Below are 16654 nucleotides of genomic sequence, written 5' to 3' on the forward strand. Positions count from 1 at the left end.
TGGGTGGGGTTAATCTGATGGTTCTTGAGCTAGATATCTCAGCACAGGGCGTGAGGGGTGCACTTCCTGCATCTCCCAGGCAGCAGAGGTGCTGATAAAATCTCAGCATGTCTGCTGATAGTAGTTCCATTAAGTTAACTTCCGGGAAGAAGATGTAAAGGTTTTAAGATACTCTTCCGCCAGCATTTGAATAACGGCCATGGAATTGTGTGCAACTGGTTGCACAGCAGAAGCTTGTAGCAATTACATGAATAGTGTATCTCATTTTTTCCACTTGACGTGGTGCTTTCATACTTATATAGCGTGAACGGGGACATTGCTGCCATTTTGTGATTTTATTGAAGGGCAGTTCAGGCAAAGTTTGATGTCGTAGAAACTAAGATTTCAGTGACTGATCCAGCTCTTGGAAGAATGTTAATACTCTTGAAGTGACTGAGTTTTGTTTTATTCAGTTGGAAGAAAATCAGTATCTGAAAAAATGGCTTTAACATTCTAGTCAGAACTTCGGTCCTTTTTACAAAGTGATGCTACTGGGATTTTTTTTTTCTTCCTACCTCTTTTCTTTAAAAAAAGGAAGATTATTTTGAAAGCAGAAATTATTTGTGGATATTTTCCCTTGAACTGAATTTAGAAGAAAGAAAGATTTCCAAGGTAATGCTGCTTAAAGTAAGACAGTTGTAGGAGAAAATTGCTAGCAGTGATATTTGTTGGCGTTTGGACTGAATGCATCCATCGGGTAACAAGGGTATATGCTGTTAATTGCTGAATTATTCCAGACCTTTGAAAGGCAAATCTCAGCGCTTCTATGAATTATGCTGGATTCAGTTGGAAAAAAGCCCTAAATGGGGTGATCGAGAGAAGATATGGAATCATTTCTGCCGTACTCATCTCACTTTGTCATAAAATGATCTTTTTAATGAACTTTCAGTTCTTAAATCATATCTTAATGAGAACTTGCTAGCCAGATGGGATAGAAATAAAGACCAGATATCGTTGAATGTGCATATAGATTTTCATCAGGAATACATTAGAATCCCATACATAAGGACAGGACTGAGCTGTCTTCTCTCACTCCCAGATTCAAATGCTGGGATCAAGAGGCCATTTCCCGCTAATTAACATATTTTAGGTATCAAAGAAAATATTGATGATAGTCACATAGAGAAATCTTCCTTGATAATCCAAATGAATTATTCAGAAACTCGAGAAAACAGGGAAGATTGGTAAAAGAAAAACTGGGAGTAGTTAAATTTACAAAGTTTACTGGAAAATGAACCAAGATTCTAGAACCAGGCAGCAGTCCAGACCAAAGGTGGTTCTGAGTGCCCGCCCACCACATGTGCTGGTTACATTCATAACCAGAAAGCAACAGTGACACCAACACTCTGATTGGCTGCTGCCTGCATTTCCTGTATAGGGACAGTTGCAGCCTGTGATTGGCTGAGGCTCACCTCCTGTGATTGGCTGAGACTTGGTTGATTGGTTACGAGGGCACACTCTTAGTTTAGATTATAATTTGTTTACTTATCAAACTGAGTTATAGTTTACCATGTACCGAGGCTGCTATTGGGCAAACTTTATCATGTAATTACAGAGACAGATTTAGGCCAAACACAGTGCAGTGTACCAGTGCTGAACAACTATAGGAAATAATTTGGCCGGTGCCGCGTCTCACTAGCCTAATCCTCTGCCTGTGGTGCTGGCACCCCGGGTTCTAGTCCCGGTTGGGGCGCCGGATTCTGTCCCGGTTGCTCCTCTTCCAGGCCAGCTCTCTGCTGTGTCCCGGGAGTGCAGTGGAGGATGGCCCAAGTGCTTGGGCCCTACACCCGCATGGGAGACCAGGAGAAGCACCTGGCTCCTGGCTTCAGATCGGCGCAGTGTGCCGGCCATGGCAGCCATTTGGGGGCTGAACCAACGGAAGGAAGACCTTTCACTCTAACTCTGCCTGTCAAAAAAAAAAAAAAAAAAAAAAAAGGAAATAATCATAGCAATAATGAGAGTTTATTCTATACCAGACACAGCTCTGAACACTGATTTTATTTAACTTTCATTATAGCTGTAGGAGATGAGGATGTTTATTATCTCCATTTCACAGATGAGAAAACTGAGGCAAAGCCAGTTGCTCAGTGTCCTTAGCTACTAGGGTGGTTAAGCTGAGTTTGATTCTAGATTGAATGCTCTTTTTTTAAAAAGAATTATTTATTTTATTTGAAAGTCAGTTACATAGAGAATGAGAGGCGGAGAGAGAGAGAGGTCTTCCATCCACTGGTTCACTCCCCAGTTGGCCACACGACCAGAGCTGTGCTGATCCCAAGGCAGGAGCCAGAAGCTTCCTCTAGGTCTCCTACGTGGGTGCAGGGGTCTAAGGACTAGGGCCATCCTCTACTGCTTTCTCAGGCTGTAGCAGAGAGCTGGATGGGAAGTAGAGTAGCCGGGACTTGAACCGGCACCCATATGGGATGCCAGCCCTGCAGGCAGCAGCTTTATCTGCTACGCCACAGCGCAGTCCTCGAATGAACGCTCTTAATCGCCGCTCTGCCCTGGCATCCTGACAACTGAAGGTGTACTTATGGACATCAGCCTCCACAGTGATGGGGTGAGGACGATTTTTTCAAATGTCTGGGCTGACGTAACTTTCTCAGGATTGTGTATGTTCTGCTATACCGTCACCTTCTCTGGGCATCCCACATTCCCGGAATCACCCCTGTGTCCGGGGTGCAGCCTGACGTCCCGTGGTCTGCAGAACAGCCCAGAACATGGTGGAAGGTGTGTTTGTGCAGCATTGACATGCAAAGTGAATCCTGTTGCTGAAAAGAGGAAAGGAAGGAAGAAAGGGGCCAGCATGTGGTGCAGTTAAGCCACCACCTGTGGCACCAGCATCCCTTGTCAGAGCACAGATTCAAGTCCCAGCTGCTGGCTGCTCCACTTCTGATCCAGCTGCTTGCTGATGTGCCTAGGAGGGCAGCAGGTGATGGCCCAAGTGCTCGGGCCCCTCCCAGGCACATAAGACACCCAGCTAGAGTTCCTGGATCCTGGCTTTGGCCTGGACTAGCCTCAGCTACTGCACCCATTTAGGGAGTGAACCAGTAGATGAAAGATCTCTTTCTCTGTTTCTCTCTCTCTCTCTCTCTCTGCCATTCTGCTTTAAAAAAGAGAGAAGAGAAATTCTAGATTTAGCAGGAAATGAGGAGGGTTCTGGGCTAGAGTGAACATTGCGTCCACAACATCCCCGAAGTAAGCAAACACCCCTCGGGCTCATCTGGTTTTGGTTCTTGAATTAGACACCAGTCCACCTTTATGTTGGGGGCTCCCTGAGACTCTGCAATTGACAGACTGCCCATAAGCAGAATGCCCCGCACAAAAGCCTGCTGGGGAAGCGTGAGTGGAGCAGCTCTGTGGCCCCTCAGTTAAGCTGTTGGATGATCACGTGGCATTCGCTCCACACGTGTCTGGCTCATCTCTACGTGCCGGGTGTGTACTAGCAACTGGAGACACATGAGCAAGACAGACGTAGTTCCCACTTCAGCTCACTATGTTCACAGTCTTGGAAAAGTGATCAGAAAACTTCCTGGTAACTTCTGCCACTGGGCTCTTTGGAAGCACAAAGGAGGGGTCTTCCACCAGACCTGGGGGACGGAGAACATGGGAAGATGGCTGGGGAGATGCAAGCAGAGAGCTGAGGGAAAGGACAGGTGAGCCAGCTTGGGGGGTGGGTGCACACGCGCATATGTGCTGCGGGGCCTCTTGTGGCCCTGAGGCTCCGTGCACGGGACATCCCCAAGGACGGAGGGAGCACTCTGTGACAGACAGGGAGGAGGGAAAGCCTGCTGGGCTCAGGACGCTTCCAGATACTTAGTGGGGTTGGAGCTTCGAGGAGAGAAGAGAGAAATGAGGCTGGAGAGGCACCCTGGAGCCTGATGCTACAGGCTTTATCAGCCTTGTCTGGGGGCAGACCCAGACCAAAAGCTGAGCACAGTCACAAAACAAAAGGGCATTTTCATCAAAGGAGTTTGTTGTTGTTTTTAAGTCTCAAGATGAAGCTGGAACCTGGATTGTATGTGGTAGTTGACTGCTTCTTATTTAAACCTAGCAAGAAGAGGGGGCTGTGAGGTGTTTGGCCTAATGGTGCCATGAAGAGTGCCTAGGTTTGTTTCTTGCCTCTGGCTTCTCACGCCAGCTTCCTGCTAATGCAGACCCTAGGGGACCACGGTGATGGCTCAAGTAATCGGGTCCCTGCCACCTTCATGGGAGACCTGGATTGAGCTCCTGGCTCCCGGCTCCAAGCCCCTGGCCATTATAGATATTTGAGGAGTGAACTAGCAGATGTGAGTTCTGTCTTTACTTCTCAGATTGCTACATAAAAGTTTTTTTTTTAAAGGAAAAAAAAAAAACTCTCAAGGAGTCAGGCCAGTGATGGCCCTGTCTACTGAAATAGGGTCTGGATATCAGAGAAGCAAAAACCAGCACTCTCGTGGTTGGCTGCTTCCTCTCCACATTCCTGAGATCACCGCTGATCGCATCTGCAGCGACACTGGGCAAACAGTTTGTCCTTTGCTCTTACTCATTTTCAGCCCTCTGTTTGCCTTTGCTGTGACCTGCTCTATTTTTGGTCTCCCTCGTGTTTTTGTTAATTTTCCAAATGTGTGCAACCAGCCATTCGTTCTCTCCATGCCCTTTTGAGAGCAAAATTGGCAGGATGCTTTTGCAGCCTTGTCCCGGAGGATACTTCACACCTTACAGCAATTCCACTTTGTTATCTTCGGGGAGACGCTGTCTGATTTTAAAGGCATGTGCATGGCTGTATCCTCCCGTTCAGGCGAGGATTCTGTGTGTAGCATGGCACATGTTGACGAAATATCGAGTAGCAGTGAGGTGCAAAGCTGTGCCTGAGACTGAGCCGGTCCTCCTAACTGGAGGAAACTCACAGAAAGAGCCTGTATTTCCAGAGGGCTTTGTCATTGGAGGAATCCCCTGGGCAGGCCAAACAGATGCTAAAACAAGGGAAGTTGGGAGTTGACTGTTTTAAGGGAGAGAAGACTTTTGGAAAGGTTGCTGCTTCCCTCCGGGGTCAACACGGGACAGCTTTTGGATCAGTTTCATGCCACTCACTTGACACTGAAGCTCTCGTTGCGGTCATCTTGGCCTGGAGCTGACCATTCCCCTTCACTCAGCCATGCCCCTCCTGCCGGGCTCATCTGATACTCCATTGGCCCATCTGGTCCCAGCCCCCAGCTCCCCTGGGACCTGCAACGAAGCCATCTCAAGGGAGTGCCACAAGTGGAAGTCTCCCAACCTTTTCTTTGGGAGTCTGGAGCTTAATGCATGGTGATTGGAGGTTTCCATGGTGGCCAGCTGGAACCTGAGTATCTTTGGGAGCAAAGTGGAGGCCCAAGTCCAGCTCAGACCCAGAGGGAGGCATTCTAAGGACCCCAGGAACAAGGGGAGGTAGCTCCTTAGAAAGAACATTGTCTCTTTGACCTCAGCTCCGTGGCGTCTTGCGTCATCCCCAGTGACACAAGAAGCTGGAGTCAGTGCCCTGATGCAGCTGCACCTTTCGTACCTGCAGACCACGAGCTCTGGTGCAGAAAAGGAGTTCCTAACCCTGTACCCCGCTGCAAACCTGACATCCATCCTCTCTCCCCCTGTGAACTTGACATTCTTGCAATCAAGTCTGTGCACCATCTAGAAGTGGGGTTGGGGGAGGATTTCAGACTGTTTTCTTATTACTAAATGGAGAGGTATTAACAACACAATGCAGAAATTTAAAAAAAAAACCATAAAGGCAGAGGGTGGGGAGAGGTGGGGGGAGCAAAGAAAAGACAGCCGCCTGCTCTTTTCTTCTCTGTATTATTATTTGTGACAAAGCCCTCGGTCCATTTTTCTTCATAATTTGCAGGACTCCTAATGGGAACAGCACCTCCCAATTACCATGGCTGCCAAGGGCTAATTTGGTTACCCTCCGGATCCACAATAGGGAAACTGTGTCGAGCCTTTGTGGATATTTGCATACTATACATACCAGGAATGTAAAACAGCTGCCTGGCCCCTCTCCCACTATCAAGGCAATTATGGGTCATTAGCTTGCCCCCCCTTTTCCCTTTCTCTTGTTCTCGTCTTCCAGGGTCTGGTAGGCAGTGGTAGGCAGCTGATGGATTTGCAGAGACAAGAAATGAGAGAGCGGAGCTGCGTGGCCTATTAAGAGGCTCTGAGGCTGCCACTTGAAGTGCACGATCACAGCCCCTCGCGCCTATTTCTGGGCCCCCCTCCTCCCTCCCTCCCTCCCTCCTCCTCCTCCTCCTCTTTTCTTCCAGCCCGTGCCCTGGCTCCCCCTTCTCCTGGGGGAGGCTGCTCAGAAGGGTCAGTGCCTGGCCCCGCACGTGTCTCTGTGTACGCATTTGTCCTGGCAGCCCAGCCGGCACTTGGCACTGGGGCCCACGTGTCCTCCACCTCCGAGGACGCCCTCCCTCCGAGGGACCAGGCAGCGCAGCCGGCCCCAGCTCCCCAGCGGATCCACCCTGAGCAAAGGGGATGCTTAGCTTTCAAGCTTTCTGACTCAATCTTAGCCCTGGGGAGGGGGGGAGGGGGGGAGGGGAGATGCCAAGGAGCAGGGGAGGAAGAAAAGGAGAAGCGGCTTCCCCATGAAGGGCTCGCTCTTTGGCAACAGTGTGCTGTGTCTTGCGGTAGTTAATGGGAAGTTATGGTTTTGAATATAATTTTTTCCCTTGAAGCTGCTAATTTTATTGACAATATGGATAGATTGAAAGACCCAAAGCTTTTGTGTTGTTTTGTTAAAGCAAATAAGTGAGGCACAAATGTAAATTACATCTCCAGGTTCGCATTAGACGTTTGCAAATAATACTGAGCTAATGGTTATTGCAAAGGAAAATAGCAGTGGGATCAATATTCTATACAGTGCAAGGCGATACCTCTCTCTCTTTTAATCACCTCATTGCAGAAATGGCATTGAAATTTGAAATCTCATTTTCTCCATTTGTACAAATTGAACATAAATCACTGAGAGTGAGGGGAGGTGGCGGGCGGCTTCACTCTTTGTGGGATTGCGTTACTAATTAGTGTCGTCGGGCTCAAGCCCTGCTCAGCCTGCGAGACCAGGAGGCTCCTGCAGCCCCTTTAGCCCGAGATGCTCCGGGAAGCCTGCGCGTGTGGGGGAGGGGCGGGCCTCTGTGTGTGGGGGGCGGGGGAGTGGGTGAGGCTGGGGTCAGCCCCACCGAGAAGGGAGACAAAGGGCGGGAGGCAGCTCCAGCGGCCCGTGCTTTTCCCGGTTTCCGTGCCGCTCTGGCGGCTCCCTCCAGTCCCCCTGGGCTTGGGTGGGAACAGAATGTGTGGGATATCACCATTCCCAGGAGAAGTGAGGGGTCAGTGTTCCAGGCCTTGGCTTTCGTCCTGGGCTGCAGGAGTGGAGGTGTGCATCTGCCGTGTAGCCCTCCCTGAGCCGCCGCCCTGCCCCAACCCCCCTCCCCCCGGCCCCATCCCTCGCTTCTCCACGCGTGGATGTGGCCCTGAGGGGCTGTCACGGCTCTGAGCTGGGTAACAGATGCTGGTTACGTAGGGTATCTGGAGATGTCAAAGGGTCTCTGGGCATCGTACCCACTTCAGCTCCGTTTTCTCAGGTCATTCACGTGTTCCTTACAGTGCCCTGGGGTCACCACCACGGAAGAGCCCCCAGCCCCTGGCTAGTCCTCCTGGGCTGACACAGCTGTGGCTGGGCATTTCTGGGCTGGACAGGTGTAGAGGGAGCCTGCCCACTTTCACAGGGAATGAATGGCTCTAACATTCGGTGGGAAGAGGAAAGGGGTGGGGGTGGGGGGAGGTGGCGGCATCAACTCAGCTGGCAGGACTTTTGGGATCTAGAACTTTGTTTCTTTAATTCGTGTGCAGCAGACACAGCATAGGGCAGAGTGGTGCAGACAGGCGTTGACCGGCCTCTGCTGCGGCCACGGACTTACCCGGAGGAAATGACCTTCTGCTATGATTGATGGAGGATGCTTGCTTCATTAAACCTGATTGCCCCGGGGTGAGGGGAGGGGTGAAGGATGAACGAGTGAAGTGTTGGTATGTTTGTATCTCAGGAGGATCCCATCAGGCCCAATGTGTGGACATTAGCCAAAAAGGAGACACCCCGGCAAGGCTGCTAATACCAGCAACCCTCTGACAGAGCCGCTGGGCCGCCCCAAGCCAGGAGTCGGGTCCTTGGCATCCCCTGCTGTGCTGAAGCAAGGTGGCAGGCGGTCTCGGAGGCAGCCGTGACGTTGCACATTCAGGTGCCATCTGCCACCTGCCTGCCAGGTTTTCGTCACTCCCGGGGAGCAGAGAGAGTTACCCACTCCTCAGAAAGTATGCCCCCTTAGCTGTGGCTGCAGGAGTTAAAAACCAGGGAGGTGAAGGCGAAAACTGGATGCAAGGTTCATTACTTGAGGTCCCCTCTCATCCATTTCAACAGATGAAAGCAAAGAAAATAAAGCAAAACCCATCCACACAGTAAGCAGGTGGTGGCCACTAATAGAGAAGAAATAAAAACCTTTTAGAAATCAGAACCGACTACAAAAAACACTGACGAGGTGGAATGAAAGTTCTGAACAATCGGTTCAAAGAAAAGCGTGTTTGAAATAAACCCTTAAAAACATTTCAAATGCTGAAGGGGGAAAAAAAATAGCTGCTTTAGATATTTGAAGCTAGGATGACTTAATCTGGAAAGAGGACTTTTTGGATTCTAGTGGAAAAGGAGAGAGACCTGAGAAGTCCTTGAAGGAAGCGGGGCCCAGGCAGAACTCGGAGCAGGTGCATGGGAGCCACCCTGATGGCCAGTCGCGGCTCCCTCACTGACTTCCGGGTTGACCTGAGGCTTTTAACCTCTTGGTGCCTCCATTTGCCCAGCTATAAACTGGGGTTGCTAATAGGCCTGTCCTTTCCCCCTGCAGGTCCCCAAGGAGGTGTCACAGGATCATAGACCGGCCCTGTTGATGGAGAGCACGTCCCCACCAGAGTGTAACCTCCATCTTTAGAGGCCGGCCAGGCGTCCTCCCAGGGGCCTTTGCGGGACCCGCCAGGCTTTGGTGAGTTTCAGACTCCCCTTCCTGCATTCTGTGAGTGTACCTGCTGGGTAGAAGGTGCAGAAGCACTTGAGAACCAAGTGGGGACACACGCCGCTCAGGTTGGCACAGGATGGAGGAGGCAGGCTATTGCACAGGGCTTGCACAGCAGTGATGGGCATGGTGGGGCTTCCAGGAGGAGGTGATGGCCACGCTCATTTCTGGCAGGAAGGACATTGCAGGAGTGGAGAGTGGCATGTGTGAAGGGGGGCGGGGATTAGGAGGGTCCTGGGGTTAGAAGCAGGGACTTCACCCATGGATGCGTCAGCCGCAGGACTGGCCGTCAGCTTCAGTGCTCAGAGGGCGGGGGCAGCCCCGGGATCCTTGATTTTTCTGGCCTGGTATCCTTAGCAGGTGGCTTCCAACTCCACTTTCACCCCATCAGGAAGGAAGGGTGGAGGGGAAGGGTGGGACGGGGACAGGAACCCAGCAGGCTCTCACGCATCTTTGACTGTAAGGCAGAGAGGTTGTGTTTTGTCTTGGCTGTTGGGTGAAGAGTTCTGCATCCACCCCCGTGCCGGGTATTTGCTCCTCACTCACCTGTTCCGTGACAGCTTAGGTCACATAACCTAAGGGATGAGGACAAACCCATGGAAATTGGCTTGAATAAAAACCCACCCAAGACTCATAGTACACGGTATGCCAACAGGTCCCAGTTCGCCCAAGGGCATCCTGGGGGATACCTTTTGTCTTGGCATCTTGTCCTGTTTTGTCTTTGGGATTTAACTTTTATTATTATTATTATTATTATTATTATTATTGTTTAGTGTCTTCGTCATGGTCACATGAAGCTAAGGCAGGAGGAGCCAGGACTCACCAGTCCTCATGGTGAGGCTTGAGGGGGTTGGTGTGAGATGCCAATTGAATGAACAGAGTTTTTTCTTTAAGTCGTGCTCAAGTCCAGAGACGTCCAGGGCTGGCCTCTCATTCCCAGACGCTGCAGGATGCAACGCAGGGAGCGCATGCTTGTGCAGTGTGCTCAGGTGCGGAGCTGCTGACGGGGTCTCTCCTGGCTGCCTGGGCCGTGACCAGCAGCGGGGCCCTTGGGGTGCAGCATGCTCCCAGGACGCTTCTTGGCAGGGCTGGGGGGACTGTGCAAAGGGGAGGGCAGATACGCAGGGAGGTACTGCTCCATGCGGGAAAGACGGACTGAGGGGCTTTGGCAGGACGGTTTGCATCCTCTTGTACTGCAGGACCATCACTTATTATATACTTTAAGCTTCGAGCTGTTTAGATGTTTTAGTTGGTACGATTTAAAAAAATTTTTTAAACAAACCCTTTTGGCAGCAATGAGCTCGAAAACCCAAAAATGCATGTTTCATGAGTAATTACTACATTTCCCCTTCTTATGAAACAACACGTAACTCACACAAAACATTTATGAGCTTAGCCATCCACGGAGGCAAGGGATCATGTCAGAGCAGCAGATGAGGTTTGTTAGCACAGCATCAGCATCTAATTTAAAAACCCAGTAGTTATTTTAGAAGAATTCTCCTACAGATGAGGGATTCATGTGTACATGCAGAAGGTACGTCTCTCGGCAAAGCGTGGTTTTTCATTTATATCAAATGACGGCTTTCAAAATTTTACTCAGTTTTTAGATCCAAGTGTTCTTATATATGTGCAAAACGTCAAGTTTTTGCAGTTAATGTGTTGACACTTTAGGAAGAAAAAAACCTGCAAGCAGTTCACATACTATCCGTTTGATCAGTGCTCTTAGAGGTTTCACAGGGAACTCAGTTCATCCGTTTCTGATCCAGATATTCACTTCCAAGAAGGAAATCAAACTCAAGCTTCTGGAAGTCCATTCTTGAAAAGGAGAAACATCTGAGCTTATTGTAGATGCTAGCTCCTGTTGCTCAAGGTATATTTGTGTTAATAATACATCTTTATTTACGGCGAAGCACTGCATCATGGTACAAGCAATGTCATCACAAATTTAAGAAACAGGGTGGGCTGTGTGACCCAACAGTTCAGGCACAGCCTGGGGCACTGGCTTTTCCATATGGAAGTGCCTGGTTCTGAGTCTCAGCTCCGCTCCCAGCTTCCTGCTGATGCCAAGGTCTGGGAGGCAGCAGGTGATGGCTCAAGCAGTTGGGTCCCTGCCACCCATGTGAGAGACCCACCTTGAATTCCTAGCTCTGGGGTTTGGCCTGGCTCAGTCGTGGCTGTTTTGGGCATTTGAAGAGTGAAATGGCAGGTGGAAGACTCTATCTTACTCTATCTTTCTTTCAAATAAAATAAAAATCAATAATTCAAAAGTATGAAATATACGAGGCAGAAATAAATTAGGAATTTGTTTTGATGCTCATGTAACTCATAACTCTTTTCCATGAAGCTGCCGAGTTAATTACAGTAAAAGCTGTAGTGATTTAAATTTTTGTGAACTCTCGTTAGAGTAATTCAACTACCATGTTTTAGTGAGGGAGCTGATATTGGAGATAAAGACATGTCTGATCATTAGGCATTCTCCCTGCTGCTGCTTATCAAGGCTGAGGGTGTAGAAGATGCAGCACCTTTGAGGAGCTACTCTGTGAATCCACCTACGTGGTTTGCAGTGGTATTGAATTTCTTTTGTAAATAAATTTGTAAATGTTGGTTGATTTTATTCAACATCAGTTAGATATCTTCAGTCAAAGTCTCCAAAGAATAGCATATTCAAAAACACTATTTGAAAGCATTTGGGCCCTGTAAAAATTGAAAATGAATCTTACGAACAAGAACAAAAAATGAAAAGCGTCCCTGCAACAGAAAGAAAAACAAAATAAACGTTGAGAACTCAAAAGCCATGCGATAGTTCTCGTTCAAAGTCATAATTGCTCTTTAGAATGTCTTGATCTACAGGAAGAATCTTTTGATTGATGTTTCCATATTCATTTGGATTAAGTGTATTCTTGCTGGGTGGAATGAGACTGAAAGACTTATAATTTGGAATCATAAACAGAGGCAACTTACCTGGAGCATTTTTCCTTTTAAAAATAACAGTTCAAAAAACAAGCATTGGGAGATAAAAAGATAGGTGTTTGGTGTAACAGCTATGATGTTGGTTGGGATGCCCGCATCCCATGTTGGTGTGCGTGGGTTCAGGTTCTGGCTCCAGCTTCCTGATAGAGTGGACCCTGGGAGGTGGCAGTGATGACTTAAGTGTTTATGTCTCTGTCCCCCACATGGGAGATGTGGATTGAGCTCCTGGCCCTGGCCTGGCCCAGCACCAGCTGTTGCAGGTACTTGGAGAATAAGCCAGAGGTTGGGATCTCATTCATTCTCTCTCTCCTTCTCTCTGTCTCTGACTCTCTGCTTCTCAAACAAACAAAAAGACAGTATCTGTGAAAATATTTGGGCTAAGTTATTTATGTGTTTTGTTATCAAAAAATGGTTTGCTCTGAATTTATAAGATGTCTCAGGAACTTTGGAGAAAGTTAAAAATATTATAATCTATAGTAAGTTTCACTGTAGGAAAACAGTGCCAATAATTTATTAACAGTAAAATGCAACTTAGATAATTTTCTGTCCAAAATATTTTAGCAAATGTTAAAAATGTGACTTTGAAGAAGAGCAAGTGCAATTTTATGGAATGAGCAGATTACAAAATAGTGTTCAGAATACCCTCTATAACAAAGTACTATGACATAATGGTATTAGAAATAGTTATAGCTAAAACATGAAAATATGATTATATGGCAAGCACTGTTCTGCTAATCGTGTTTATTTTGTTGAATCTCTCCAAATATTTTATTTTACCTTAGTGAACACAGATATGTATAATATCTAGTTAATACAAAACATCTATGTCATTTTTGGAAGTAGATTTTAAATAGAATTATTTTATAAGTTCAATATACTCAAGTCAATGTGTTGGTGAGTAGCTGATATTTTAAAGCACATAATTTTAGTTGTTCCTAGCACATCTTGCTACTCTAAACAGCGTCACCTTTTGGTTATGAAGTATGTGGCCTTTCTAGTCAGTAACAGAAATGAACAGTGAAGAAAAACTCAAGTAGAGGAGACAGAACGGGTCAGAGAGAGCACAGAGCTGGAGGGAGGGAGACGGGGGTCCCCAAGAAGCGGCGGCACGTCTCTGAGAATGGCTCCGGGGCCTTTTATAACATGGGGTCCCTCTGCTGGTCACGGCCCACCCGCCACTGGGGAAAAATTAACTCATCAGCCTGAGCCAGTGCTGCCGGCCTAGGTTCCTCTGGTCACTGATGCACCTTGCACTCTGTCAGTCCTTCACGCATTCTTTTTTTTTTTTTTTTTTTTGGACAGGCAGAGTTAGACAGTGAAAGAGAGAGAGAGAGAGAGAGAGAGAGAGAGAAAGGTCTTCCTTCTGTTGGTTCACCCCCAAATGGCTGCCACGGCTGGCGCACTGCGCCGATCCGAAGCCAGGAGCCAGGAGCCAGGAGCCAGGTGCTTCCTTCTGGTCTTCCATGTGGGTGCAGGGCCCAAGCACTTGGGCCATCCTCCACTGCCCTCCCGGGCCACAGCAGAGAGCTGGACTGGAAGAGGAGCAACCAGGACAGAGTCAGGCGCCCCAACCGGGACTAGAACCCAGGGTGGCGGCGCCGCAGGCAGAGGATTAGCCAAGTGAGCCACGGCGCCGGCCCTCGATGCATTCTTGAACCTAGCTGACCAGCAAGTATCTGGGCAGTGTGTGCTGTGCATCCAGGCCCTGGGGATGGACACAGTGTGGTCGGCAGGCAAGTAGGAAGCCTGGAGGAGACCTGGGAGGGGGGATGCCTACTTAGAAGGGGGTGTCAGGGAAAACCACTCTGGGAAGAGAATACCAAGTTCACTGGAATCAAGGTTCAGGCACCTCTGTGTCCTGCTGCTCCTCCCACCAGCCAGCGGCGTGTCAGAATGCCAGCCGCTGCTCTCTGCTCTGGATGCTGGCAGCAAGGGAAGAAGAGCAGCCCTGCTGGTGGAGATGGCGAGGAGTGGTTCCCCCGGGCAGCGTGCGGCTCCCGCGTCTGCCTTCCCTCCTGTCTGGGCTGAGTCAGGGTCCTGGGGAGGCCTGCAGGACCCAGTAGCCGCTTCCTGTTCCAGGTCGCTCGCATGTTGTTTCTGTTCAGAGAAACAAATCCAATTCAAGCAAATAATGCTGTCATCGGGATCCTGTGCAGGCGTTGGAGGGTGGCCGGCCTGGCCAATGGCGTGCTCTGTTTGAAATATCTTGCGATCTTCAGCAACATTTGTTTTTATTCAGAAGTGTTCGCTTGATGTTTCCCTGCGCCTCGCAGTTTCCCTATGGGCTTAAGCTCCCATTTGTTAAAGAAACAGATGGGAAAAGCAGGTCGGGTTGTGTTTGTTTTAGCATTTAAGGCAGCTCACCATGAGGTGGTGGAGCTGGGACAGGGCAGGTAGCCACGTGTCGTCTTTAGCAGGCGTGTACAGCACCAGGATCACATGGCCGGTTAGAGGGGTGGGGGCAGGGGCCTTCCAGTGTGCACAGAGCAGGCCACTGGGCAGCCCTGGGCGTGGACCCTGGGAGTCTGCCGTGGCCTGGCTTAGCTTGAGAGGGGTGATCTGTGGCAGACCAGCAGGCTGTGCAGTGCCAGGCAGCTGTTTGTCCGCACGTCTCCCACCTGGTTTCCACCTTCCCCTCCACTGCACTGGAAGTGGCTCGTGCACAAAGCCGTTGATGTAGGCCCCCTGGACTAGTGATGGTTCTAGCAGGAGCAAGCCAGTGCACTTGGTGTGTTGATTCAGTGAGGAGAATTTAATAATGGGGCTGTTTACAGAGGTGAAGGGTAAGGGCGACGGACAAGGGTTGATGGCGCACCTGGTGGGGGGGAGTGAAATGCAGAAGGGGGCACCACATTCCTGAGCCCTGGGGAAGCCTGTGGCGGGAGGATGGAAGGGCAGGGGTCTGCCAGGAGCTGTGGCTGCAGGCAGAGGGGCACAGTCACTGCCGAAAGCTGGGTGAGGCAGGAAGGGATCCGGAGCACCCAAAGCCCTGAACTCTGACCTCCTTCTGGGTCTTCTTCAAGGTCAAGCCCTGGAGCCAGAGGACAAGCAAGTCCAGGGGGTGATCTACAGGCTGAGAGGTCCTTGCCCTGGGCTGCAGAGCTGGGTGGGGAAGGGTGGAGGGTAGGTCTGGAGGAGCCAGGGGGCTCACACCGTCCTGACTTAGGCACTTGGGAGCTGTAGGTTGCTTCTGCCATTTGTGCCAAAGCTGAAAACATGTCCTTGCCATGTAGTGGAGCTGTTGGCAATGAACTTGAGACTTGTGGCTTCATCTGGACAGCACCTGCCACGCCTGAGCCCCCTGGTCCCTCCAAGCCAGTGAACGGGACTTCGCGTTGTTCACTCAGGCAGGGTAACCTAGAGCCTGTGCTCCTTCCCTCCCTCCTCCCCTCCCTCACTCCCTTCTTCTCTCGTTTCTCTCTTTTGGTCTTTCAGTCTTTTGTTCCTTCATTTTTTTCCTTCCTATTTGGGAGACAGAGAGAGAGAGAGTTATCTTTGGCTGGTTCATTCCCCATATACCTACAACAGACAGGGCTGCACCAAGTCTGAGCTAGGAGCCCCAGACTCAATGTAGCTCTCCTGTATGGGTAGCAGGGACCCAAGTCCTTGAGCCATCACCTGCTGCCCCCAGGGTGTGCATTAGCGGGAAGCTGGAATCCGCAGTGGAGCTGCCACTCGAACCCAGGCACTTGTGCGTGGGCTGCAGTGCCCTGACCAGCACTGTACCTGTTCAGCAAGGTGCCGGCCTCTAAGAGCTTTTCTTTAGGTTTTTAGATTTGCTATTTTTAGGATTCTGAACTAAGAAACAGGAAACCTAGGCTCATGTTCCAGTTGGCTGAGGGAGCTTTGATGGCCCTTGTTGGGTGTCTGTTTCTGCAAATGCCAAGGTTGGGGCTGGAGTTGGGTTAGCCTCCCCTTGGCTCTGATGGGACATTGGTCCTGAATCAAAACCAAAAGATGGCTGGTGATCACAGTTCTTATCCAGTGAGTGTCTGAAAACGAGCAAGGTAGGCGAGAGGAACTTCAGAAGTCCTCACGGCGCTGGGCCAGAGCACAACATTGCCCACTCAGAAGTCAGGAAGATGGTTCTCGTCCAGAGGGCTCACTCCACACTTGAAATACTAAACCTGGGGCAGACTTTCGGTGCAGTGGTTAAGATACTGCTCAGGACTCCTACATCCCATATCAGAGTGCCTGGGTTCAAGTCCCAGCTCCACTTCCCATTCCAGCTTCCTGCTAATGCACACCCTAGGAGGCAGGGTGATGGCTTATCTACTTGGGCTCTTGCTACCCACATAGTAGGTCTGGATGGAGGTCCTGGCTCCTGGCTTTGACTGGCTCAGTCCTGGCCTTTGTGGGCAATTTTGAGAGTGAACCTACAGATGGTGGATCTCTCTTTCTCTCTCTCTCTCTCTCTCTCTCTCTCTGGTAAAATTAAAATAAATAAATAAAATGTTAGATTATCTCAGGAGTCTCAGAACGTTTCCAAGAAGACTCATTTTAAAGATTAAGTTGGTTTTCCAGACAGGACTGACCTTAACGCCCACTTCCCCAGTAAGGAGAACAGTTGCTCAGGTCTG

General features: G+C 49.6%; 1 long non-coding RNA gene across 3 annotated transcripts in view; it reads left to right on the forward strand.

The window, feature by feature from the left end:
• LOC138846800 (uncharacterized) overlaps window positions 1-16654 on the forward strand; it is a 773267-nt gene that overhangs the window by 524037 nt on the left and 232576 nt on the right. For 2 of the 3 annotated variants that reach the window (XR_016225367.1, XR_016225366.1), the window contains exon 5: window positions 8940-9074. The exons of the other annotated variant lie outside the window; for it this stretch is intronic. This is a non-coding gene — a long non-coding RNA (uncharacterized LOC138846800). The remainder of the gene's footprint in view (window positions 1-8939; window positions 9075-16654) is intronic. 3 annotated transcript variants of the gene reach the window in all.

This window comes from Oryctolagus cuniculus, chromosome 18, assembly GCF_051225735.1.
Source record: "Oryctolagus cuniculus isolate XC-2025 breed Fujian yellow rabbit chromosome 18, ASM5122573v1, whole genome shotgun sequence".
In the NCBI taxonomy this organism is placed as follows: domain Eukaryota; kingdom Metazoa; phylum Chordata; class Mammalia; order Lagomorpha; family Leporidae; genus Oryctolagus; species Oryctolagus cuniculus.